The following is a 26,938-nucleotide window of genomic DNA, read 5'->3' on the forward strand; positions in this document are numbered from 1 at the left end:
TACTGTTTAAAAGGAAAAGATGATTTTTCTAATCAGTAAGCAAAAGAAGAAAACGAAGATTTCTTGAACATCTGCTATGTCCCAAGCACTGAGCTAAGGTCTTATATCATCTCATTTACTATATAAAGTAATGCATATAAGGAAATTGAGATTTTGAGCAGTTACATAACTTGCCCAAGGTCACACAGCTAGTAAAATGGTCAAACTGGGTTCTGCTCCAAGGATGGTCTGACTCCAAAGCCCATGCTTTATTCATTATGCTATGAGAGAAAAATACTATAATTTCCCATATGGCTGGTCCTGATGTAATTTCCTAGACATTCGCATTTCAAGACCATGCTTTGTCATACCAGCTTCACAGCACTGAATCAGTTGCCGACATGCGGTTGGGCAGGTTGGGGCCTCCTTGCCCCTGTCCGAGTGTGGCTCAGCTGTCTTGCTAAAGAGCTGCCAGATAGCCCCACAGGCAGCAGTGTTCCAGTTGTAGGTGTGCTGATTCCTAAATGTTTTCTAAACAGGTTATAAAGTGCTCTGGAATTCCTCCGGATGAAATGTATCCTATAACTGCAATCTGTAGTTTCATTTGCCTTATAGTTGGGAGCTGCCTGGTGATTTAATTCTCAGTGCACTGTATTTTTTAAAGAATATTTAAAAAGCATCTTTCATCTACTGGCAGACTTTGTAAACTGCTCTCAGAAGTTTTCAAAACAAGGGGGAAATTCCACAGCAATTTTTTTTTTTTTGGAAATTTGGAATTTTATTTATTTTTTTATACAGCAGGTTCTTATTATCCATTTCATACATATTAGTGTATATATGTCAATCAAAACCTCCCAATTCATCACACCACCACCCCCTCCCACCACTTTCCTCCCTTGATGTCCATACGTTTGTCCTCTACATATGTGTCTCCATTTCTGCCCTGCAAACTGGTTCATCTGTACCATTTTTCAAGGTGCCATATATATGTGTTAATATACGATATTTGTTTTTCTCTTTCTGACTTACTTCACTCTGTATGACAGTCTCTAGATCCATCCACGTCTCTACAAATGACCCAATTTCGTTCCTTTTTATGGCTGAGTAATTAATATTCTACTGTATATATGTACCACATCTTCTTTATCCATTCGTCTGTTGATGGGCATTTAGGTTGCTTCCATGTCCTTGCTATGGTAAATAGTGCTGCAATGAACATCGGGGTGCATGTCTCTTTTTGAATTATGGTTTTCTCTGGGTATATGTCCAGTAGTGGCATAGCTGGGCCATATGGTAATTCTATATCTAGTTTTTTTAAGGAACCTCCATACTGTTCTCCATAGTGGTTGTATCAATTTACATTCCCACCAACAGTGCAAAAGGGCACCCTTTTCTCCACACCCTCTCCAGCATTTGTTGTTTGTAGATTTTCTGATGATGCCCATTCTAACTGGTGTGAGGTGATACCTCATTGTAGTTTTGATTTGAATTTCTCTAATAATTAGTGATGTTGAGCAGCTTTTCATGTGCTTCTTGGCCATCTGTATGTCTTCTTTGGAGAAATATCTGTTAAGGTGTTCTGCCCATTTTTGGATCGGGTTGTTTGTGTTTTTGATATTGAGCTGCATGAGCTGTTTATATATTTTGGAGATTAGTCCTTTGTCTGTTGATTCATTTGCAAGTATTTTCTCCCATTCTGAGGGCTGTCTTTTCATCTTGTTTACAGTTACCTTTGCTGTGCAAAAACTTTTAAGTTTCATTAGGTCCCATTTGTTTATTTTTGTTTTTATTTCCATTACTCTAGGAGATGGATCAAACAAGATCTTTCTGTGATTTATGTCAAAGAGTGTTCTTCCTATGTTTTCCTCTAAGAGTTTTATAGTGTCCGGTCTTACATTTAGGTCTCTAATCCATTTTGAGTTTATTTTTGTGTATGGTGTTAGGGAGTATTCTAATTTCATTCTTTTATATGTAGCTGTCCAGTTTTCCCAGCACCACTTATTAAGGAGACTGTCTTTTCTCCATTGTATATCCTTGTCTCCTTTGTCATAGATTAGTTAACAATAGGTGCGTGGGTTTATCTCTGGGCTTTCTGTCCTGTTCCATTGATCTATATTTCTGTTTCTGTGCCAGTATCATATTCTCTTGATTACTGTAGCTTTGTAGTATAGTCCGAAGTCAGGGAGTCTGATTCCTCCAGCTCTGTTTTCTTCCCTCAAGACTGCTTTGGCTATTCGGGGTCTTTTGTGTCTCCATACAAATTTTAAGATTTTTTGTTCTAGTTCTGTAAAAAATGCCATTGGTAATTTGATAGGGATTGCATTGAATCTGTAGATTGCTTTGGGTAGTATAGTCATTTTCACAGTATTGATTCTTCCAATCCAAGAACATGGTATATCTCTCCGCCTGATTGTATCATCTTTAATTTCTTTCATCAGTGTCTTATAGATTTCTGCATACAGGTCTTTTGTCTCCCTAGGTAGGTTTATTCCTAGGTATTTTATTCATTTTGTTGCAATGGTAAGTGGGACTGTTTCCTTAAATTGTCTTTCAGATTTTTCATCATTAATGTATAGGAATGCAAGAGATTTCTGTGAATGTTGTATCCTGCTACTTTACCAAATTCACTGATTAGCTCTAGTAGTTTCCTGGTGGCATCTTTAGGATTCTCTATGTATAGTATCATGTCATCTGCAAACAGTGACTGTTTTACTTCTTTTCCAATTTGTATTCTTTTTATTTCGTTTTCTTCTCTGATTGCCGTGGCTAGGACTTCCAGAACTATGTTGAATAATAGTGGTGAGAGTGGACATCCTTGTCTTGTTCCTGATTTTAGAGGAAATGCTTTCAGTTTTTCACCTTTGAGAATGATGATTGCTATCGGTTTGTTGTATATGGCCTTTATTATGTTGAGGTAGTTTCCCTCTATGCCCACTTTCTGGAGAGTTTTTATCATAAATTGATGTTGAATTTTGTTAAAAGCTTTTTCTGCATCTATTGATATGATCATATGGTTTTTTTTTTTTTAAAGAAATTCACATTCGTTTATTTATTTATTTATTTATTTATTTATTTATTTATTTATTTATTTATTTATGACTGTGTTGGGTCCTCGTTTCTCTGCGAGGGCTTTCTCTAGCTGTGGCAAGTGGGGACCACTCCTCATCGCGGTGCGTGGGCCTCTCACCATCGCGGCCTCTCTTGTTGCGGAGCACAGGCTCCAGACGCGCAGGCTCAGTAATTGTGGCTCACGGGCCCAGTTGCTCCGTGGCATGTGGGATCTTCCCAGACCAGGGCTCGAACCCGTGTCCCCTGCATTGGCAGGCAGATTCTCAACCACTGCGCCACCAGGGAAGCCCCTGATCATATGGTTTTTATTCTTCAGTTTGAGAATATGGTGCATCACATTGATTGATTTGCATATATTGAAGAATCCTTGCATCTCTGGGATAAATCCCACTTGATCATGGTGTATGATCCTTTTAATGTGTTATCAGATTCTGTTTGGTAGCATTTTCTTGAGGATTTTTCCATCTATATTCATCAGTGATATTCGTCTGTAATTTTCTTTTTTTGTAGTATCTTTGTATGGTTTTGGTATCAGGGTGCTGATGGCCTCACAGAATGAGTTTGGGAGTGTTCCTTCCTCTGCAATTTTTGGGAAGAGTTTGAGAAAGATCAGTGTTAGCTCTTCTCTACATGTTTGACTGAATTCACATGTGAAGCCATCTGGTCCTGGACTTTTGTTTGTTGGAAGATTTTTAATCACAGTTTCAATTTCATTACTTGTGATTGGTCTGTTCATAGTTTCTATTTCTTCCTGCTTCAGTCTTGGAAGGTTACACCTTTCTAAGAATTTGTCCATTTCTTCCAGGTTGTCCATTTTATTGGCATAGAGTTGCTTGTAGTAGTCTCTTAGGATGCTTTGTATTTCTGTGGCGTCTGTTGTAACTTCTTTTTCATTTCTAATTTTATTGATTTGAGTCTTCTCCCTCTTTTTCTTGATGAGTCTGGCTAATGGTTTATCAATTTTGTTTATCTTCTCAAAGAACCAACCTTTAGTTTTGTTGATCTTTGCAACCGTTTTCTTTGTTTCTTTCAGTTATTTCTGCTCTGATCTTTATTTCTTTCTTTCCTTCTACTAACTTTCGGTTTTGTTTGTTCTTCTTTCTCTAGTTCCTCTAGGTGTAAGGTTAGATTATTTATTTGAACTGTCTGTTGTTTCCTGAGGTAGGATTGTATTGCTATAAACTTCCCTTAGAACTGCTTTTGCTGCATCCCATAGGTTTTGGATTGTTGTGTTTTCATTGTCATTTGTCTCTAGGTATTTTTTGATTTCCTCTTTGATTTCTTCAGTGATCTCTTGGTTATTTAGTAACGTATTGTTTAGCCTCCATGTGTTTGTGTTTTTTACGTTTTTTCCCTGTAATTCATTTCTAATCATAGCACTGTGGTCAGAAAAGATGCTTGATATGAATTCAATTTTCTTAAATTTACTGAGGCTTGATTTGTGAGCCAACATGAGATCTATCCTGGAGAATGTTCCGTGCACACTTGAGAAGGAAGTGTAATCTGCTGTTTTTGGATGGAATGTCCTATAAATATCAATTAAATCTATCTGGTCTACTGCGTCATTTAAAGCTTGTGTTTCCTTATTAATTTTCTGTTTTGATGATCTGGCCATTGGTGTAAGTGAGGTGTTAAAGTTCCCCACTATTATTGTGTTACTGTCCATTTCCTGTTTTATAGCTGTTAGCAGTTGCCTTATGTATTGAGGTGCTCCTATGTTGGGTGTATATATATTTATAATTGTTATATCTTCTTCTTGGATGGATCCCTTGATTATTATGTGGTGTTCTTCCCTTGTCTCCTTTAACATTCTTTATTTTAAAGTCTATTTTATCTGATATGAGTAGTGTTACTCTAGCTTTCTTTTGATTTCCATTTGCATGGAATATCTTTTACCATCCCCTCACTTTCAGTCTGTATGTGACCCTAGGTCTGAAGTGGGTCTCTTGTAGACAGCATATATATGGGTCTTGTTTTTGTATCCATTCAGCGAGCCTGTGTCTTTTGGTTGGAGCATTTAATCCGTTCACGTTTAAGGTAATTATCGATATGTATGTTCCTATGACCATTTTCTGAATTGTTTTGGGTTTGTTTTTGTAGGTCCTTTTCTCCTCTTGTGTTTCCCACTTAAAGAAGTTCCTTTAGCATTTGTTGGAGAGCTGGTTTTGTGGTGCTGAATTCTCTTAGCTTTTGCTTGTCTGTAAAGCTTTTGATCCCTCCATCTAATCTGAATGAGATCCTTGCTGGGTAGAGTAATCTTGGTTGTAGGTTCTTCCCTTTCATCACTTTAAGTATATCATGCCACTCCCTTCTGGCTTGTAGAGTTTCTGCTGAGAAATCAGCTGTTAACCTTATGGGAGTTCCCTTGTATATTATTTGTCGTTTTTCCCTTGCTGCTTTCAATAATTTTTCTTTGTCTTTAATTTTTGCCAATTTGATTACTATGTGTCTCGGTGTGTTTCTCCTTGGGTTTATCCTTTATGGGACTCTCTGTGCTTCCTGGACTTGGGTGCCTATTTCCTTTCCCATGTTAGGGAAGTTTTCGACTATAATCTCTTCAAATATTTTCTCTCTCTCTTCTCCTTCTGGGACCCCTATAATGTGAATGTTGTTGCGTTTAATGTCGTGTCAGAGTTCTCTTAGGCTGTCTTTATTTCTTTTCATTCTGTTTTCTTTATTCTGTTCCACAGCAGTGAATTCCACCATTCTGTCTTCCAGGTCACTTATCCGTTCTTCTGCCTCAGTTATTCTCCTATTGATTCCTTCTAGTGTAGTTTTCATTTCAGTTATTGTATTGTTCATCTCTGTTTGTTTGTTCTTTCATTCTTCTCGGTCTTTGTTAAACATTTCTTGCATCTTCTTGATCTTTGCCTCCATTCTTTTTCCGAGGTCCTGGATCATCTTCACTATCATTATTCTGAATTCTTTTTCTGGAAGGTTGCCTATCTCCACTTCATTTAGTTGTTTTTCTGGGGTTTTATCTTGTTCCTTCGTCTGGTACATAGCCCTCTGCCTTTTCATCTTGTCTTTCTGTGAATGTCGTTTTTGTTCCACAGGCTGCAGGACTGTAGTTCTTCTTGCTTCTGCTGTCTGCCCTCTGGTGGATCAGGCTATCTCAGTGGCTTGTGCAAGTTTCCTGATGGGAGGGACTGGTGGTGGGTCGAGCTGGCTGTTGCTCTCTACAGCGATTTTCACAAATAACCATTTCTTACCTCTTGACTTACCTGTGCTTAATACTTTATACTCTCACGCTCGCCCTCGCCTCCAAGTTGTTGTGCAGTAAAAGTACCTTTCAGCATAACACAAGATACTTTAAGGTGCAGTATTAGAGAAGTGTGTGTCTGCCTTATTCAAAATTCCTAATTCTGCAATTCAGGAACACAAATGCCTTCTGCGGCAACAGGAGCAGCAAACATATTTTAAGAGTATTTATTTTCTGAAAGCATGGAAAGTTAAATACACATGGTCTCTTTTCCTTACGGGGCCATAACTTAACATGCAAGGTAGAGTAGTAGAAAAAGTAGTAGAAAAACTGCAGTTATGTTAGAAGCAGGAGATCTGCCCTGTATCTACTACTGTAACTGCGTATGATTCTATAGCTGTGGGCAAAGCACATCAGCATTCAGAAAAGCCATCAACATGATGATACAAAGCAGGAGTAAGCACAGTTTCCTCATCTGTTAAATAGAGGGTTGGACATTCCATGACTCTGTGAAGCTTACAAAGTGACATCACGATATGTAGACAGTCCGGTAACCTTATGGTACACTTGGGCTCTATGATACAGTTCACTGACTGAAACATCCATCACTTCTTTTTGTGTGTGGAGACAATTTTAGGGTGGAAGAGTGCTTTATAAATCATTTAGATCAACTCCTTATCTAATATGTAAAAATATTGCCCCAATATTCCCATCTGGTGGAAATCCAGCCTTAGTTTAACTTGGCTTCCATTTTAGGTCAACCTTTATTGTAAGATTTTTACCTATTTTGACAGTTTTTCTCCAAATGAAAAGTTTCTTAATCAATTACTACTGTCTTTGGTAGTGGACACAGCACAAGAAAGAGACTGTTGAGTCCACAAACCAAGTGGTGTGGATCTAGTGTGTAAGGCTAAATTTTTTTCCAAAACTGTTTTTTTATTGTTGTTGTTGTTTTTTAATTAATTTATTTATTTTTGGCTGTGTTGGGTCTTCGTTTCTGTGCGAGGGCTTTCTCTAGTTGTGGCAAGCAGGGGCCAGTCTTCATCGCGGTGCACGGGCCTCTCACTATCGCGGCCTCTCTTGTTGCGGAGCACAGGCTCCAGATGCGCAGGCTCAGTAATTGTGGCTCACGGGCCCAGTTGCTCCGCAGCATGTGGGATCTTCCCAGACCAGGGCTCGAACCCGTGTCCCCTGCATTGGCAGGCAGATTCTCAGCCACTGGGCCACCAGGGAAGCCCTCCAAAACTGTTTTGAATTTTTCTTAAAATATTTAAATTGTGATGAACTGATGAGATTGACAATCAAAAAGGTATTGTCATCCACTGTTTCAGAGTTCTTTATTAGTTTTGGCTCTTTGCACTAAGTGTTTTTGAAATTAATTTTCACTTATCTTTTGGTTAGATTTCTTTTCTATCTCCCTTGAAGAAATTCATAGCCCTCTATGCATCACAGCAATTTAAAGGTGGGCAAAGAGGACTTCAGAGACTGTAGTTATACAACACATTTTTGAATGAATGATCTCAGTTGTAGATATGAAATTGGCAGCTTGATTTAGAAATGGGGGCAGAAAGTCATTGAAGTAGATTTCATCTTCTCAAGTTCAGTGTCTTGCTAAGAGGCACCTCTGAATCCTTCCACAATTGAAGAATTACCCAAAATACTTCTCATTTATATTAGTAATAGTTATCATTATTCATTCTCACTATTCATTCCTTTGAGATTTTACTGTGTTCTTAGATGTGAATAATATGAAGGCCTTTATCATAAATAAAAGAAAGAAATATTACTTTATTGAGACCCAGGACAGATTTCTTTGCATTCAATATTTGGTTGCACAATATCTGAAGATGACGGATATAAAGGCACCTGACTTACAAGGAAGATTTAAAAGGTACACATTTGTCTATTTATCAAAACAAATGGAAAGTATATCTGTATTTGAACACTGCTCACAAGGAATCCAAAAGGATAATTTAGTTATTTTATTGTAATATAATCCAGGACCATCTGGGGGCAGTTCATGGGCATGTAAGTGAATCAAGCAATTGGTAGACTGCTTTTAGACAGAACTGAACTTCTCTGTGCATTTTATACTTTTCAAAGACGTCAAACATCACTTTATTTGTATTCAAAATGTGCACAGTTTTACTTTTTCATTAATTCAACAAATATTTATTTGGAAATTCCCACTATGTGCTGGTCTGGGGTGCCACTACTAGATATTGGGACTACAATAACGAGTAAAAGCATATAGGGTTCAAATATTCATGGCTCTTTCATGGAAAGGCACTGCACAGATAGAGATGCTAATGAATATCTATAACGAACTGATGTAAATTCTGAGAAGGAAAGAAGCAGTCCTAGATTTAAGGATAATCGGGTGTGTACTCAGCAGCTTTCTAAAGGTGGCCCAACCAGCCAGTCTGGAAACCCCAGACTGACACACCCTCTATCCCTCTTCAGACAGAAGTCACAGAGATTGTACCAAACACCTTGAATCAAACACCACTGCTAGCCTTCTAACCCTCTCCCTTTACTCCAAAACTACTCAGTAGTGGTAATAGCTTCAGAACCACACTGAGCAAGTGTCCTAACAGGCCTCAGTCTGCCTCCAGGGCAAGCCAAAGCTGTACCTAAGTGAACACTTCTTCCACTCTGCTAGGAAGCCTGAGGTGCCGCAGCCCTCCCTGGAAGGTCCTCAAGAGCTGATTATGCACATCTCTTTCCATTTTCAATGGCGTCATGTTGATAGCTCCACATCGGCTGGCCATGATCTCAGAGGGAGAACTTACATTCTGAAAACACTTAATGCACAAATCAGGGCTCCTCCCAGAGTTATTTTACCATCCCACCACTGTAGAGGTACCCCCAATGTTTTAAGTGTCTTAGGGTCCTGTGTCATACATGAGGTATAGGATTATTAATGTGCCAGATCTATGGTCAGTATCCCTACTATGAAATAGGAAGGCCTGTCTAGGCTAATCATCTGGGTGGTACACCAGACAGGTCCTGAGAATGAGCTCAGTGCCCTTCACAGCAGTCCTGTCTCCAGTCTACTGGTCACCTACTTCCTGGGCACAGACAGAGTGGGATCACTATCAGAATGAGGGCCAGGCATCCTGTAATCTACAACAGAAATTGTAGGATTTTAACAACACATGACTCCACATGTGACTGAAGGCTGCAGGACAAATCCTTAACAAAACAACTTCACAAGGTGGGTCCTCACTGCATAAATTTCTACTTTTTTTTTGTGAGAACACGTAAGTTGTAATCTCTCTGCAAGGTTAAATTATGCAATACAGTGTTAACAACTATACTCACCATGTTATACATTAGATCCTCACACTGAATTCATCTTATAACTGAAAGTTTGTACCCTTTTACCAACATCTTCCTGATTCTCCCACCCCCGGCCCTGGCCCCAGCCCCAGAAACCACCATTCACTGCTTGTATGAGTATGACTTTTTTTTTTTGATTCTACGTATTAGTGATACCATTCAGTATTTGTCTTTGTCTGGCTTACTTCACCTAGCATAATGCACTACAGATTCATCCATGTTGTCCCAAATGGCAAGATTTCCCTATTTTTTTTTAAGGCTGAATAATATTCCATTGTGTGTGTATATGTATACATAATATTCATAACATTGCATGTATATACATATATATACATATAACATCATGTCTGTGTACATATACTGATATATATACCACTGTATATATATATATAACATTGTATACATTTATAACTGTGTGCATGTATGTCATATATATGTATGTATACATACAATCATACACATAACATTTTCTTTATCCATTCATCCATCAATGAACAATGAACACCTAGGTTGTTTGCATACCTTGGTTATTGTAATAATGCTGCAATAACATGGGAGTACAGATATCTCATTGAGATAATGATTTCATTTCCTTTGGATATATTCCTGGAAGTGGGACTGCTGGATCATATAGTAGTTCCACCTTTAATTTCTTGAGGAACCTACATACTATTTTCCACAGTGGCTGTACCAGTTTACACTCTCACTAACAGTGCAAAAGATTTCCCTTTTCTCCATGTCAACACTTGCTATCTCGTCTTTTTGATAAGAGCCATCATAACAAATGTGAAGTGCTGTCTTGTGGTTTTGATATGCATTTCCCTGATGATTACTGTTGTTGAGTACCTTTGCATGTACCTGTTGGCCATTTGTATGTATTCTTTGTCAAAATGTCTATTCAGGTCCTTCACAAATTTTTTTAAAAAAATATTTATTTTTCCTTATTTATTTATTTATTTATTTATTTGACTGTATTGGGTCTTAGTTGCAGAACACGAGATCTTCATCGAGGCATGAGGGATCTTTCATTACAGCATGTGGGCTCTTCGTTGTGGCACTTGGGCTTCTCTCTAGTTGTGGCATGCGGGTTTTCTCTCTCTAGTTGTGGCGCATGGGCTCCAGGGCACGTGGGCTCTGTAGTTGTGGTGCGTGAGCTCCAGAGAGCGTGGGCTCTCTCACTGAGGCATGTGAGCTCAATAGTTGTGGTGTGGGCTTAGTTGCCCCGTGGCATGTGGGATCTTAGTTCCCCGACCAGGGATCAAACCTGCATCCCCTGCATTGGAAGCCATATTCTTTACCATTGGACCACGAGGGAAGTCCCCCTTTGCCCATTTTTAAATCGCTTTTTTTTTTCTATTGAATTGTATGAGCTCCTTGTTATCTTGGATATTAACTCCTTATTGGATATGTGACTTACAACTATTTTCTCCCGTTTGGTAGGCTGCCTTTTCATTTTGTTGGTGGTTTCCATTGCTGTGCAGAAGCTTTTTATGTTGATTTTTGCTTTACTGTCTTTGCTTTGGTGTCAAATCCAAAAATTCACTGCCAAGACTAATGGCAAGCATCTTACCCCATGTTTTCTTTTAGGAGTTTTATGGTATTGGGTCTTATTGAAGAGTAGATCTATTTTGTGTGTGTGTGTGTGTGTGTGTGTGTGTGTGTGTTGTATGAGGTAGGGGTCCAGTTCCACTCTTTTACATGTCTATATTCAGTTTTCTCAGCACCATTTATTGAAGAGACTATATACTTTCCCCATTGTATATTCATGGTGCCTTTGTTGATAACTGACTATATAGGCATGGGTTTATTTCTGGGTGGTCTGCTCTATTTCACTGATCTATGTGTCTGTTTTTGTGCCAGTATCATACTGTTTTCATTACCATAGCTTTGTAATATAGTTTGAAATCAGGAAGTGGGATGTCTCCAGCTTTGTTCTTTCTCAAGATTGCTTTGGCTATTTGGGGTCTTTTGTGGTTCCACACAAATGTTAGAAATGTTTTGTTTTCTACTTCTGTGGAAAATGCCATTGGAATTTTGATAGGCATTGTATTGAATCTGTAGATCACTTTGGATAATATGGACATTGAAACAATATAAATTCTTCCAGTCAGTGAAGACAATGAACACATTTATTTCTGCTTTCTTTCTTTATATATTAGTTTCATCAATATTTTATAGTTTTCTATGTACAGATATTTCACCTCCTTGGTTAAATTTATTCCTAAATTTTTTTTTCCTTTTGGTTGTTTTTGTAAAAGGGATTGTTTTCTTAATTTCTCTTCCTCATAGTTCTTTGTCAGTGTACAGAAATACAACTGATCTTTGTGTATTGATTTTGTATCCTGTAACTTTACTGAATTTTTTTATTAGTTTTTTGGCAGAGTCTTTAGAATTATATGTGTGTGTGTGTGTGTATATATATACACACACACACACACACACACACACACACATATATATATGTATAAAATATCATGTCACCTGCAAAGAGAAACAATTTTACTTCTTCCAATATGGATGCCTTTTATTTCTTTGTCTAGCTCAAATGCTCTGGCTAGGTCTACACTGAATAGACATGGCAAGAGTGGGCATTCTTATCTTTTTCCTAATCTTAGAGGAAAAGCTTTCAGCTTTACACCTTTGAGTACGAAGTTAGCTGTGGGCTTGTCATATATGGCCTTTATTATGTTGGGGCACATTCTACCTATATCTAATCTGTTGGGAGTTTTAATCATGAAAGGATACTTCATTATGTCAAATGCTTTCTCTGCATCTATTGGGATGATCATATAACATTTGTTATTTATTTTGTTGATGTCATGTATCACATTTATTGATTTGCATATGTTGAACCATCCTTGCACTCCAGGAATAAATCTTACTTGACCATGGTGTATGATCCTTTTAATGTACTGTTGAACTTTGTTTGGCAATATTTTGTTGACATTTTTCATCTATGTTCATCAGGGATACTGACCTGTAATTTTCTTCTCTTTTTAGTGTCTTTGTCTGGCTCTGGTGACATGATAATGCTGGCCTCATAAAATGAATGAGAACGTATTCTCTCCTCTTCTAGTTTTTGGAAGAATTTAAGAAGGACTGGCATTAATTCTTCTTGGAATCTTTGGTAGAATTCAACAGTGAAGCCATCTGGTCCTGGACTTCTGTTGAGAGGTTTTGATTACTGATTCAATCTCCTTACTAGTAATTGATCTGTTCAGATTTTCTATTTCTTCATGATTCAGTCTTGGTAGATTGTTCATTTCTCGGACTGTATCCATCTCTTCTAGGTCATCTAATTTGTTGGCATATAATTATTCATAGTAGTTTATGATCCTTAGTATTTCTTGTTATCAATTGCAATGTCTCTTCTTTCATTTCTGATTTTGTCTCTTTTTCTCTTAGTTCATCTAGCTAAACATTTGTCAATTTGTTTATTTTCTCAACAACAACAAAAAAAACAGCTCCTAGTTTCATTGATCTTTTCTATTGTCTTTCTAGGCTCTACTTATTTCTACTCTGATCTTTGCTATTTTCTTCCTTCTACTAACTTTAGGTTGAGTTTGTTCTTCTTCTAGTTCCTTGAGGTTTAAAGTTAGGTTGTTTATTTGAGATCTTTTCTTAATTTATTACTATAAACTTCCCTTGTAGAACTGCTTTTGCTGCAACCTGTAAGTTTGGAATGTTTGTTTCCATTTTCATTTATCTCAAGTTATTTTTTGATTTCCCCTTTGATTTCTTCTTTGATTGGTTGGTTGTTCAGGAGCCATTTTGTTTCACATCCACATTTGTGTATTTTCCAGTTTTCCTCTTGTAATTGATTTCTTGTTTCATACTATTGTGATAGCAGAAGATGCATGACAGGATTTAAATCTTCTTAAATTTGGTCTAGTCTGTTAGTGAACCCCTTACTGAATTTTTCAGTTCAGTTATTGTATTCGTCAGTTCTATGGTTTCTATTTGGTACTTTTTAATATTTTTTGAAATTATATTTCAAATAATATTTGTTGAAATTCTCACTTTGCTCATGCATTGGTCTCCTTACCTCAGTGAGCATCCTTATGACTATTAATTTGAACTCTTATCTAAATTCTTATTGGGTAAATAACTTATCTGGTTCATTAAGGTTGGTTTTGGGGAGATTTATCTTATTCTTTTGGTTGGAACATATAACCCTGTCTCTTAATTTTCCTTAACTCTGTGTTGGTTTCTGTACATTAGATAAAACAGGAAATTCTCTCCATCTTGACAAACCGGCCTTGTGTAGATGAACCTTGCCAATTAGCCAGAACAGAGCTCCTTGTTGCCTCTCAAACCTCTGTGATCGTCTAAGGCACCGTCTTGGTAATTAGTGGCTCCCAGGAGTTGAGGATATGCCAAGACCTGTCAGTTTCCCAAAGGCGTGGGAAATGTCCTTATGCCTGTTCAGGCTCCAGGATGACTACTAATTGCTTGGCCCTTCAGCTCCTCAGTGCAGGCTAACTGGAAGCTCGACTTTCAGGCAGCAGCTGGGAAAGTCAGGATGTTAAATATGCAGTCCAGCCTCTATCAAGGAGAAACTGGAAGGCGGGTATTTTGCCCACTCACTCTGTGCTGAGCCAGAGGGAATAGTCTCTGGAATTGTTTATGTGCCCAACCAGAACTTCTTTTTTGTTTCGTGTAGTCCCTTGGGACTCACGAATGCCAATCCCTGTCAGCTAGTGGTAGATTTGGGAGTCAATAAGAGTTGGGTGACGGCCATAACAGTTGGGGTGCTACATATGTGGATAAGCTCCTTCCAGGGAGAAAATGGACACTTGGTTTTATTGTTGGAGGAAGCTGGGGGGGGGGGGGGAATATCAAGGGATGCGCCCACCAGCTGTCTCAGGGTCCTTAGAGGATCCCAGTTAGCACACGCTGTGATTAGAAGCCAAACCTCAAGCAGCAGCTGGGGAGGTATGCAGTCAAATCCCTTCCAAAGACAAACTGGGAGGTATTTTTGCCTGCTCCCTCCGTGCTTAGCCCTGGGGGGACAGCTGCAGGAAGTGTCTGTTTGCCCATTTGAAAATTGCTTTATTTTGTTTGTTTAATATGGTCCTGTAGTGCTTGTGAAGGCTGAGCCCTATTGGCTATCAGAGCTGGTGATTTGCAGGCCTCGCTGGAGTGGCTGCCTCAAAAGTTGGAACATCAAATGCGTGGACAAGCTCCTTCCAGGGAGAAGGTGGCGTCTTGGTTTTATGGTTGGAGTGAGACAGAAGGGAAAGACAGGGGAAGGCAGGGGAAGTGTACACTGACTCCTCTGGGCTCCTGGAAGGATCACAGTCTGCAGCTAGATTAAGTCTGATTAGAAGCTGAACCCTCAGTTACCAGCCTGGTAAGTATGTAATCAAATTCCTTCCAGAAAAACACTGGGAGATGGATGTTTTTGCCTGCTCTCTCTGCACTGAGCCCTGGGGGGAAAGCCACGGCCAGTGCACCCATGCCTGTTAACAACTGCTTCTTCGATTGCTATGGTCCTATGGGACTCATGAATGCAAGCCCTGTTGGCTTTCAGACTTAGGTGATTTGGGGGCCCATCTCTTGGGTGAAGGAAGCCTTAAAAGTTGGGGCTCTGATGTATGGCCCAAATCCTTCACTCCTCAGGGAAAAGCTGGGAGCTGGGAGTTCCCTCCCAATTTCATGGCACTGTGATGGGGGTGGAGTTTTTGTTGAGAGTGTGTCTCAGACTTTCCTGTTTTGATGCTGGTTTTTCTCAGTTGCCTGATGTGTAGGAGTCACTTAGCTAGTTTCCAGATTTCTCTCAGAGGGAAATGCTGTGTGCAGCTGTATATTCAATGTGTCCATGGGAGGAGGGAATTCAGGAGCCTCCTACGTCACCATCTTGGTGACATCCAGATTTCCACTTTTGATAAAAATTGAGTAAGGGCTCACTCATCCTCTAACTGACCATCTTATTAGGTTGGAAAGGTGTCAACTCTCTTTTCCAGACTCCCTTGCAACTTAGATTCTTTATCTGATTTAGGTCCTGTTATGTGAACTGGTTTAATATTTGGAAGGTTTAAGAGAGGCAGTGTTAAGAGGCAATGTTTAAGTGTCTATTCTCTTTCTTCCTCCATGTTAAGATAGGGTTTCCATGACAGCTTCTTATTTCCAATTTTACAAAGCCCAAATCAGAACCCCAGGGGTGTTCTTGAACTCTTAACTCTAGTATTAGCCTCTAGTGAAATAATGCTTTTGTGAGTCAGTCCTGTATATATCTGAAAGTCAGCCTATAGACCAAACCTACAACTTTCTCCTAAAGCCCTTTGAATGATGTTCTAGCCACCTAATTTTCTATATTAAACTTCTTCTTCTGAATATAAGTGGTTTCTTTTTTCAACACATAAAATGTTTGGAGTAAGAATTTAACACTTAAGATGATCCTCTGCAATTATCTTACCTGGTTTGGATTAAAGGCAGTAATGGCATGATGTCATTGGAAAATGGGAACATGCAAAATACAGTGCATGAATGACCAAGAAAGTTACTGAAATTATCATACAGTGTCACCTGAAATAAAGACTAGACTTTGTTAAAACAACAGATTTCTAAAATGGGCCGTGACAGAGACAAAAAGGCATACAGAGACTGTAATTTGGACTGGCAGTTTGTAATTCCATCAGATATAGATTAAGGAGAAGGGGAAAGAGAAGGAAGAAAATGGGGAGGGAGGGAGGGAGGAAGAAGAGAGAGGGGGGAGAGACAGAACAAAGGACAGAGGGAAAAAGGAGGATGCTTTGAAGAAAAAGACAAAAATCAAGATTTTTAAATTCTTTGCTTAAGGTATTAGTATTATCAAGAAGTCTGTGCCTGCTCTAAAATGATCTCTTATTAGTATGATACAGCTAAAAATCAAAGGCACAGGCTGATCATGTAGGCTACCAAATTAAAATACAGATTGAAGTACAGTGTCATCAACTCTCTTATACAATTTAGCGCAAATTTTCAGAAAAAAAAAAATTCTCCCACTGGGAATGAACATACTTAGGTGGATTCAAAGGAATCTGAGCTCTCTGGCCCTCCAAACCTACTAATTTTCCCATGTCAGCAGAAACAGCCTCTCCTTCCAGTCTTATAAAGTTGATTCTACTTTGTTTGGAGATCCTGTTAAGTCCTCACATGAGGTAGTTATCGATACTTTGTAAGCAAAAGCCCACTCTCCTTATGACACAGCTACAAAATCACTGCCTCTTGACTTAGAATAGTCAGTCTCTGCATGCCCAGGGACCAAAACCAAAACCCAACATGGGATGAGGTAGCTTTACAGCAAACATTTTCTAGATTTTGTTAATTTATTTGGCATCAATATAAAAAAGTTTGTGCAAGAATAGATTCCTAAGGTCCTAAATAGGAAAAGAGTTTCAATTTTTTAGGTTAGGTCTAATTTATCAATGTGTGCACATTTTCCAGAGATTTGTAATTCAGTGTGCTAGCTCAAGTATCTGGGAGTGCTTCTGACTCAAGATTGGCTTATGAAGAATGAAATATACATTCCAGAAAATTCTTAGTATTATAGAAAGAAGAATATAAAGATTTAGGAAGATAAGAATGATGGAGCAGATTTGTTATCTACAGCTTACTTATCCAAACTGAAATTAACATCTGTAGGAGAACCCAAAAAGCACACTCTTCACCAAAGCACTGAGAAATGCATAACTGAGAGAAGTACCAGATTATCATAAAGCTCTGTAGACACTGTCCCCTACAGGCCAGCATTAATGTGGTAAATGCTGCCATTTACATGGTCTGACTTATTTCACTGAGTTGATGGATCCCCAAAAGAGAAATGTGGTGGTTATTTTTATGTGTCAGTTTTGATAGGATATAGTGCTCAGTTATTCAATTAAACGCTATTCCTGAGTTATTTTGTAGATGGAGATAACGTCTATAATTAGTTGACTTTAAGTGAAGGAGATTAATACTGATAATCTGGGTGAGCCTCACCCAGTCAGCTGAAAGCCTTAAGAGCAAAACTGGAGGACAGCAACATCACCAATACAGTGACATAGATTGTTCTTGACTTCACTCTACCTCACAAGAAGAGGAACTAATAACTATTCAAGAACAAGACACCAGGAGGGAGCTTCAAGATGGCGGAAGAGTAAGACGTGGAGATCACCTTCCTCCCCACAAAATACATCAGAAATACATCTACACGTGGAACAACTCCTACACAACAACTACTGAACGCTGGCAGAAGACCTCAGACCTCCCAAAATGCAAGAAACTCCCCACGTACCTGGGTAGGGCAAAAGAAAAAAAAAAAAACAGAGACAAAAGAATAGGGACGGGACCTGCACCAGTGGGAGGGAGCTGGGAAGGAGGAAAGGTTTCCACACACTAGGAAGCCCCTTCACGCAGGCAGAGACAGGGGGTGGTGGCGGGTGGAAGCTTCAGAGCCACGGAGGAGAGCGCAGCAACAGGGGTGCAGAGGGAAAAGCAGAGAGATCCCAGCACAGAGGATCGGGGCCAACCAGCACTTACCAGCCCGAGAGGCTTGTCTGCTCAGCCGCCGGGGCGGGTGGGGGCTGGGAGCTGAGGCTCGGGCTTTGGAGGTCAGACCCCAGAGAGAGGACTGGGGTTAGCGGCGTGAACACAGCCTGAAGGGGCTAGTGCGCCACAGCTAGCCGGGAGGGAGTCCGGGAAAAGGTCTGGAACTGCCGAAGAGACAAGAGACTTTAAGAGCGCCGATTAAAGGAGCTCCAGAGACAGGCGCAAGCTGCGGATATCAGCGCGGACCCCAGCGACGGGCATGAGACGCTAAGGCTGCTGCTGCTGCCACCAAGAAGCCTGTGTGCAAGCACAGGTCACTCTCCACACCTCCCCTCCCGGGAGCCTGTGCAGCCCGCTACTGCCAGGGTCCCGTGATCCAGGGACAATTTCCCCAGGAGAACGCACGTTGCGCCTCGGGCTGCTGCAACGTCACGCCGGCCTCTGCCGCCGCAGGCTCGTCCCGCATCCGTACCCCTCCCTCCCCCCAGCCTGAGTGAGCCAGGGTCCCCGAATCAGCTGCTCCTTTAACCCCGTCCTGTCTGAGCGAAGAACAGACGCCCTCAGGCGACCTACACGCAGAGGCGGGTCCAAATCCAAAGCTGAACCCCGGGAGCTGTGCGAACAAAGAAGAGAAAGGGAAATCTCTCCCAGCAGCCTCAGGAGCAGCAGATTAAATCTCCACAATCAACTTGATGTACCCTGCATCTGTGGAATACCTGAATAGACAACGAATCATCCCAAATTGAGAAGGTGGACTTTGGGAGCAACGATATATATATATATTTTTCCCTTTTTCTCTTTTTAAGAGTGTGCATGTGTATGCTTCTATGTGTGATTTTGTCTGTATAGCTTTGCTTTTACCATTTGTCCTAGGGTTCTGTCTGCCCATTTTTTCGTTTGTTTGTTTTGGGGTTTTTTTTTTTTAAGTATAGTTTTTAGCATTTGTTATCATTGGTTGATTTGTTTTTTGGTTTGGTTGCTCTCTTCTTTCTTTCTTTTTGAAATTTTTTTATTACTTTCTAAAAAACATTTAATAATATTTTTATTTTAATAACTTTATTTTATTATTATTTTTTTATTTTATCTTTCTTCTTTCTTTTTTTTCTCTTTTATTCTGAGCCGTGTGGATGACAGGCTCTTGGTGCTCCAGCCAGGCGTCAGGGTAGTGCCTCTGAGGTGGGAGAGCCAACTTCAGGACACTGGTCCACAGGGGAACTCCCAGCTCCACGTAATATCAAACAGCGAAAATCTCCCAGAGATCTCCATCTCAACGCCAAAACCCAGCTCCACTCAACGACTAGCAAGCTACAGTGCTGGACACCGTATGCCAAACAACTAGCAAGACAGTAACACAATCCCATCCATTAGCAGAGAGGCTGCCTGAAATCATAAAAAGGCCACGGACACCCCAAAACACACCATCAGATGTGGACCTGCCCACCAGAAAGACAAGGTCCAGCATCATCCACCAGAACACAGGCACTAGTCCCCTCCACCAGGAAGCCTACACAGTCCACTGAACGAACCTTAGCCACTGGGGGCAGACATCAAAAACAATGGGAACTATGAACCTGCAGCCTGTGAAAAGGAGACCCCAAACACAGCAAGATAAGCAAAATGAAAAGGCAGAAAAACACACAGCAGATGAAGGAGCAAGGCAAAAACCCACCAGACCTAACAAATGAAGAGGAAATAAGCAGTCTACCTTAAAAAGAATTCAGAATAATGAATGTAAAGATGATCCAAAATCTTGGAAACAGAACGGAGAAAATACAAGAAACGTTTAACAAGGACCTAGAAGAACTAAAGAGCAAACAAGCAGTGATGAACAACACAATAAATGAAATTTAAAATTCTCTAGAAGGGATCAATAGCAGAATAACTGAGGCAGAAGAATGGATAAGTGACCTGGAAGATAAAATAGTGGAAATAACTGCCACAGAGCAGAATAAAGAAAAAAGAATGAAAAGAATTGAGGACAGTTTCAGAGACATCTGGGAGAACATTAAACACACCAACATTCGAATTACAGGGGCCCCAGAAAAAGAAGAGAAAAAGAAAGGGACTGAGAAAATATTTGGAGATTATAGTTGAAAACTTCCCTAATATGGGAAAGGAAATAGTTAATCAAGTCCAGCAAGTGCAGAGAGTCCCATACAGGAGAAATCCAAGGAGAAACACGCCAAGACACATATTAATCAAACTATCAAAAATGAAATACAAAGAAAAATATTAAAAGCAGCAAGGGAAAAACAACAAACAACACACAAGGGAATACCCATAAGGTTAACAGCTGATCTTTCAGCAGAAAAGCCAGAAGGGAGTGGTAGGACATATTTAAAGTGATGAAGGAGAAAAACCTACAACCAAGATTACTCTACCCAGCAAGGATCTCATTCAGATTTGATGGAGAAATTAAAACCTTTACAGACAAGCAAAAGCTAAAAGAATACAGCAACACCAAACTACCTTTACAACAAATGCTAAAGGAACTTCTCTAGGCAGGAAACACAAGAGAAGGAAAAGACCTACAACAACAAACCAAAAACAATTAAGAAAATGGTAATAGGAACATAAATATCGATAATTACCTTAAATGTAAATGGATTAAATGCTCCAACCAAAAGACATAGAATGGATACAAAAACAAGACCCGTATATATGCTGTTTACAAGAGACCCACCTCAGACCTAGGGACACATACAGACTGAAAGTGAGGGGATGGAAAAAGATATTCCATGCAAATGGAAATCCAAAGAACGCTGGAGTAGCAATTCTCATATCAGACAAAATAGACTTTAAAACAAAGACTATTTTAAGAGACAAAGAAGGACACTACATAATGATCAAGGGATCAAACCAAGTAGAAGATATAACAATTGTAAATATTTATGCACCCAACATAGGAGCATCTCAATACATAAGGCAAATACTAACAGCCATAAAAGGGGAAATCGACAGTAACACAATCATAGTAGGGGACTTTAACACCTCCCTTTCACCAATGGAAAGATCATCCAAAATGAAAGTAAATGAGGAAACACAAGCTTTAAACGATACATTAAACAAGATGGAATTGATATTTATAGGATATTCCATCCAAAAAAAAGAGAATACACATTCTTCTCAAGTGCTCATGGAACATTCTCCATGATCGATCATATCTTGGGTCACAAATCAAGCCTTGGTAAATTTAAGAAAATTGAAATCGTATCAACTATCTTTTCTGACCACAATGCTAGGAGACTAGATATCAATTACAGGAAAAAGTCTGTAAAAAATACAAACACATGGAGGCTAAACAATACACTACTTAATAACCAAGACATCACTGAAGCAATCAAAGAGGAAATCAAAAAATACCTAGAAACAAATGATGATGAAAACACGATGACCCAAAACCTATGGGATGCAGCAAAAGCAGTTCTAAGAGGGAAGTTTATAGCAATACAATCCTACCTTAAGAAACAAGAAACATCTCAAATAAACAACCTAACCTTACACCTAAAGCAATTAGAGAAAGAACAAAAAACACCGAAAGTTACCAGAAGGAAAGAAATCATAAAGATCAGATCAGAAATAAATGAAAAAGAAATTAAGGAAACTATAGCAAAGATCCATACAACTAAAAGGTGGTTCTTTGAGAAGATAAATAAAATTGATAAACCTTTAGCCAGACTCATCAAGAAAAAAAGGGAGAAGACTCAAATCAACAGAATTAGAAACGAAAAATGAGAAGTTACAACTGATACCACAGAAATATAAAAGATCATAAGAGACTACTACAAGCAACTATATGCCAATAAAATGGGCAACCTGGAAGAAATGGACAAATTCTTAGAAAGGTATAACCTTCCAAGACTGAACCAGGAAGAAACAGAAAATATGAACAGACCAATCACAAGCACTGACATTGAAACTGTGATTAAAAACGTTCCAACAAACAAAAGCCCAGGACCAGATGGCTTCACAGGCGAATTCCATCAAACATTTAGAGAAGAGCTAACACCTATCCTTCTCAAACTCTTCCAAAATATTGCAGAGGGAGGAACACTCCCAAACTCATTTTACAAGGTCACCATCACCCTGATACCAAAACCAGACAAAGATGTCACAAAGAAAGAAAACTACAGGCCAATATCACTGATGAAAATAGATGCAAAAATCCTCAACAAAACACTAGCAAACAGAATCCAACAGCACGTTAAAAGGATCATACACCATGATCAAGTGGGGTTTATCCCAGGAATGCAAGCATTCTTCAATATACGCAAATCAATCAATGTGATACACCATATTAACAAGTTGAAGGAGAAAAACCATATGATCATCTCAATAGATGCAAAGAAAGCTTTCGACAAAATTCAACACCCATTTATGATAAAAACCCTCCAGAAAGTACACATGGAGGGAACTTTCCTCAACATAATAAAGGCCATATATGACAAACCCACAGCCAACATCGTTCTCAGTGGTGAAAAACTGAAACCATTTCCACTAAGATCAGGAACAAGACAAGGTTGCCCACTCTCACCACTATTATTCAACATAGTTTTGGAAGTTTTAGCCGCAGCAATGAGAGAAGAAAAAGAAATTAAAGGAATCCAAATCGGAAAAGAAGAAGTAAAGCTGTCACTGTTTGCAGATGACCTGATACTATCCATAGAGAATCCTAAAGATGCTACCAGAAAGCTACTAGAGCTAATCAATGAATTTGGTAAAGTAGCAGGATACAAAATTAATGCACACAAATCTCTTGCATTACTATACACTGATGATGAAAAATCTGAAAGTGAAATTAAGAAAACACTCCCATTTACCACTGCAACAAAAAGGATAAAATATCAAGGAATAAAACTACCTAAGGAGACAAAAGACCTGTATGCAGAAAACTATAAGACACTGATGAAAGAAATTAAAGATGATACAGATGGAGAGATATACCATGCTCTTGGATTGGAAGAATCAACATTGTGAAAATGACTATACTACCCAAAGCAATCTACAGATTCAATGTAATCCCTATCAAACTACCACTGGTATTTTTCACAGAACTAGAACAAAAAATTTCACGATTTGTATGGAAACACAAAAGACCCCAAATAGCCAACTCAATCTTGAGAACGAAAAATGGAGCTGGAGGAATCAGGCTCCCTGACTTCAGACTATACTACATAGCTACAGTAATCAAGACAGTATGGTACTGGCACAAAAACAGATCAATGGAACAGGATAGAAAGCCCAGAGATAAACCCACGCACATATGGTCACCTTATCTTTGACAAAGGAGGCAAGAATATAAAATGGAGAAAAGACAGCCTCTTCAATAAGTGGTGCTGGGAAAACTGGACAGCTACATGTAAAAGAATGAAATTAAAACACTCACTAACACCATACACAAAAATAAACTCAAAATGGATTAAACACCTAAATGGAAGGCCAGAGACTATAAAACTCTCAGAGGAAAGCATAGGCAGAACACTCTGTGACATAAATCACAGTAAGATCCTTTTTGACCCACCTCCTATCGAAATGGAAATAAAAACAAAAATAAACAAATGGGACCTAATGAAACTTAAAAGCTTTTGCACAGCAAAGGAAACCATAAACAAGACCAAAAGACAACCCTGAGAATGGGAGAAAATATTTGCAAATGAAGCAGCTGACAAAGGATTAATCTCCAAAATTTACAAGCAGCTCATGCAGCTCAATATCAAAAAAACAAACAACCCAATCCAAAAATGGGCAGAAGACCTAAATAGACATTTCTCCAAAGAAGCTATACAGATTGCCAACAAACACATGAAAGAATGCTCAACACCTTAATCATTAGAGAAATGCAAATCAAAACTACAATGAGATATCATCTCACACCTGTCAGAATGGCCATCATCAAAAAATCTACAAACAATAAATGCTGGAGAGGGTGTGGAGAAAAGGGAACCCTCCTGCACTGTTGGTGGGAATGTAAATTGACACAGCCACTATGGAGAACAGTATGGAGGTTCCTTAAAAAACTAAAAATAGAACTACCATACGACCCAGCAATCCCACTACTGGGCATATACCCTGAGAAAACTGTAATTCAGAAAGAGTCACGTACTAAAATATTCACTGCAGTTCTATTTACAATCGCCAGGATATGGAAGCAACCTAAGTGTCCAACGACAGATGAATGGATAAAGATGTGGCACATATATACAATGGAATATTACTCAGCCATAAAAAGAAACGAAACTGAGTTATTTGTAGTGAGGTGGATGGACCTAGAGTCTGTCATACATAGTGAAGTAAGTCAGAAAAAGAAAAACAAATACCATATGCTAGCACATATATATGAAATCTAAAAAAAAAAAAAAATGGTCTTGAAGAACCTAGGGGCAAGATGGGAAAAAAGACACAGACCTACTAGAGAATGGACTTGAGGATACGGGGAGGGGGAAGGGTAAGCTGGGACAACGTGAGAGAGTGGCATGGACATATATACACTACCAAACGTAAAGTAGATTGCTAGAGGGAAGCAGCCACATAGCACAGGGAGGTCAGCTCGGTGCTTTGTGACCACCTACAGGGGTGGGATAGGTAGGGTGGGAGGGAGGGAGACACAAGAGGGAAGAGGTATGGGGACATATGTATAACTGATTCACTTTGTTATAAAGCAGAAACTAACACACCATTGTAAAGCAATTATCCTCCAATAAAGATGTTTAAAAAAAAAAAAAGAACAAGACACCACTGAAAGAATCCTTCAACACGGGGGTAGGGCTGAACCCCCTGCCGAACCACAGAGTCCAAAACATACTGCATTAGAAGGGTAAGAGAAGTGGCTACATGTTGACTGCATTGCCTCTGCCCCGGGCCAGCTCAGCACCATGCAGAAAAGTCTCCCTTGAGCCTCCGGTTCCTCCAGTGGGAAAAAGACATCAGTCCCCTCCAGCACTGTGGGTTATTCTGTGGGAGGCCCTACTCTGATCTTTCACCACAGGGATTGCAGGGGCATCTGTGGAGCCCAGCCTCTACGAATCTCAGGGGGATGGAGAAGGGGGATTGCAACAAACCAGTACACAGAGCTCACACTTGCAGTGCCCAGGTAGATCCAAACCAGAGAATTTGCTCATCCACAAAACCATGTTGGTGGCACACTCTGAATCAGGGAATTCAGCAGGGTGCAGATCTGCCTGAGTTGGATTCTCATATAAGGAGTTTTGCTGGCCCTAGAGGCTGGTTTTCCCATGCCTTGGGCAAGGAGCTGAATCACACCTCCAGGTGCTGTGGAGAGTGGCTCCAGGTCACATCTGGCTAGAGGGCCTGGCAGGAACATCTGGAAGCTCTGTACTTCAGTAACCCTCATACCAAGAGATGGGCAGGCAGAGCTGATTGCTCCCAGAGCAAAGTCAATACTGAGCGTGGAGAGTTCCCCTGCTGTGCATAGGTAGGGGACTTAATTCACAGCCAATTAACCAACATAGCTGAGTTAAGGGTGGCACTCAGCCCCTTCCAGCTGGAGGACCTGTTTGGGAAATTGAGAGTTGCCTAGAGTGGACCCTCCCCTTGCCACCCAGGCAAGGGAGCTGAAACACAGCCCCACTCCTTGTGGCTCCTGGCCCCATTTGACCAGATGGCTGGCAAGAACACCTGGAAGCTGTGCACCCAGGGGGTGCTCAAGCCAAGAAAAGGGAAGACAGAGTCAATGGTTTACAGAGCAAAGCCAGTGGTCCTGTTCAGCCAGGGAGCTTAGGGCATGGATCAGCTTAAGACAGCAAAGAGCTTTACCAGATTTAGAGTTGCTTCTCCCACTGCTCCCATGCAAGGAAACTAATTCACAACCACATTCATTGCTGAATACACTCTCAGCCCACATGACCAGGGAACCTAACCAGAGCACATGGGAAGCTGCATAGCCCATTCAACAATGCTGCTTATAGTAGCACTTCAACAGCACAGCCTGTGGCTTTCCCTATCTGCAGAGCAAAACCAGTGGTCTCATCTGACCAGGGAATTGAGTGCACACTGTTGCCTAATTCAGGTTCCCAAACAATGAGCCGTACAGGCCCTGAGTCCCATCCTGCTGCCCTGCCAGGGCAGGGAATCTAATTCATAGCCCCATCTACTACTGAATATAGTACCCACCCTCAATTATCTAGTAAGCCTGAGCAGAGAATCCAGGCAACCGTGGAGCCCATCCTATGGACGCACTTAGGTAGGGGACCAAGTCAGCCGTCTTATCCAACTGCTTTTAGCCAGTGCCCTACCCCCATCCCCAACCTCAGAGCTTAAACAGTTGCCACACCCCCAAAACAGACCATAATAGTAGGTCCCTCCTGCTAAACGACATTACCAGCAGACACGCCCAGAAACCCACACCAAGCTGCCTGGTGAATATCTGTCTCTGTCAAAGCAAACCTGTAAAGTCTGGAAGAGGAATCCAATTGCTCAAATACACAGATACCAACATAAGGAATCAAGGATCATGAAAAACTAGGTAAATATAACGCCATCAAAGGAAACTAATAAAGCTCTAATAACTGACCTCAAAGAAACGGAGATCTGTACTGTTAAAGAATTCAGAATAATCCTCTTAAAAAAGTTTAGTGAACTACAAGAACACAGACAGACAACTAAAAAAAATTAGATGAACAATGTATGAACAAAATGAGAAGTTGGACAAAGAATAGAAACCATCCCAAAATACCCAACAGAAATCCTAGTGCTGAAAAATAATGAACTGAAGAATTTAATAGAGAATTTCAAAAGCAGACTCAACCATGCAGAAGAAAGAATTAGCAACCTGGAGAATAGGACATTAGAAATAATCCAGTCAGAGGCACAAGAAGA

The sequence above is a fragment of the Eschrichtius robustus genome, chromosome 6, assembly GCF_028021215.1.
Source record: "Eschrichtius robustus isolate mEscRob2 chromosome 6, mEscRob2.pri, whole genome shotgun sequence".
In the NCBI taxonomy this organism is placed as follows: domain Eukaryota; kingdom Metazoa; phylum Chordata; class Mammalia; order Artiodactyla; family Eschrichtiidae; genus Eschrichtius; species Eschrichtius robustus.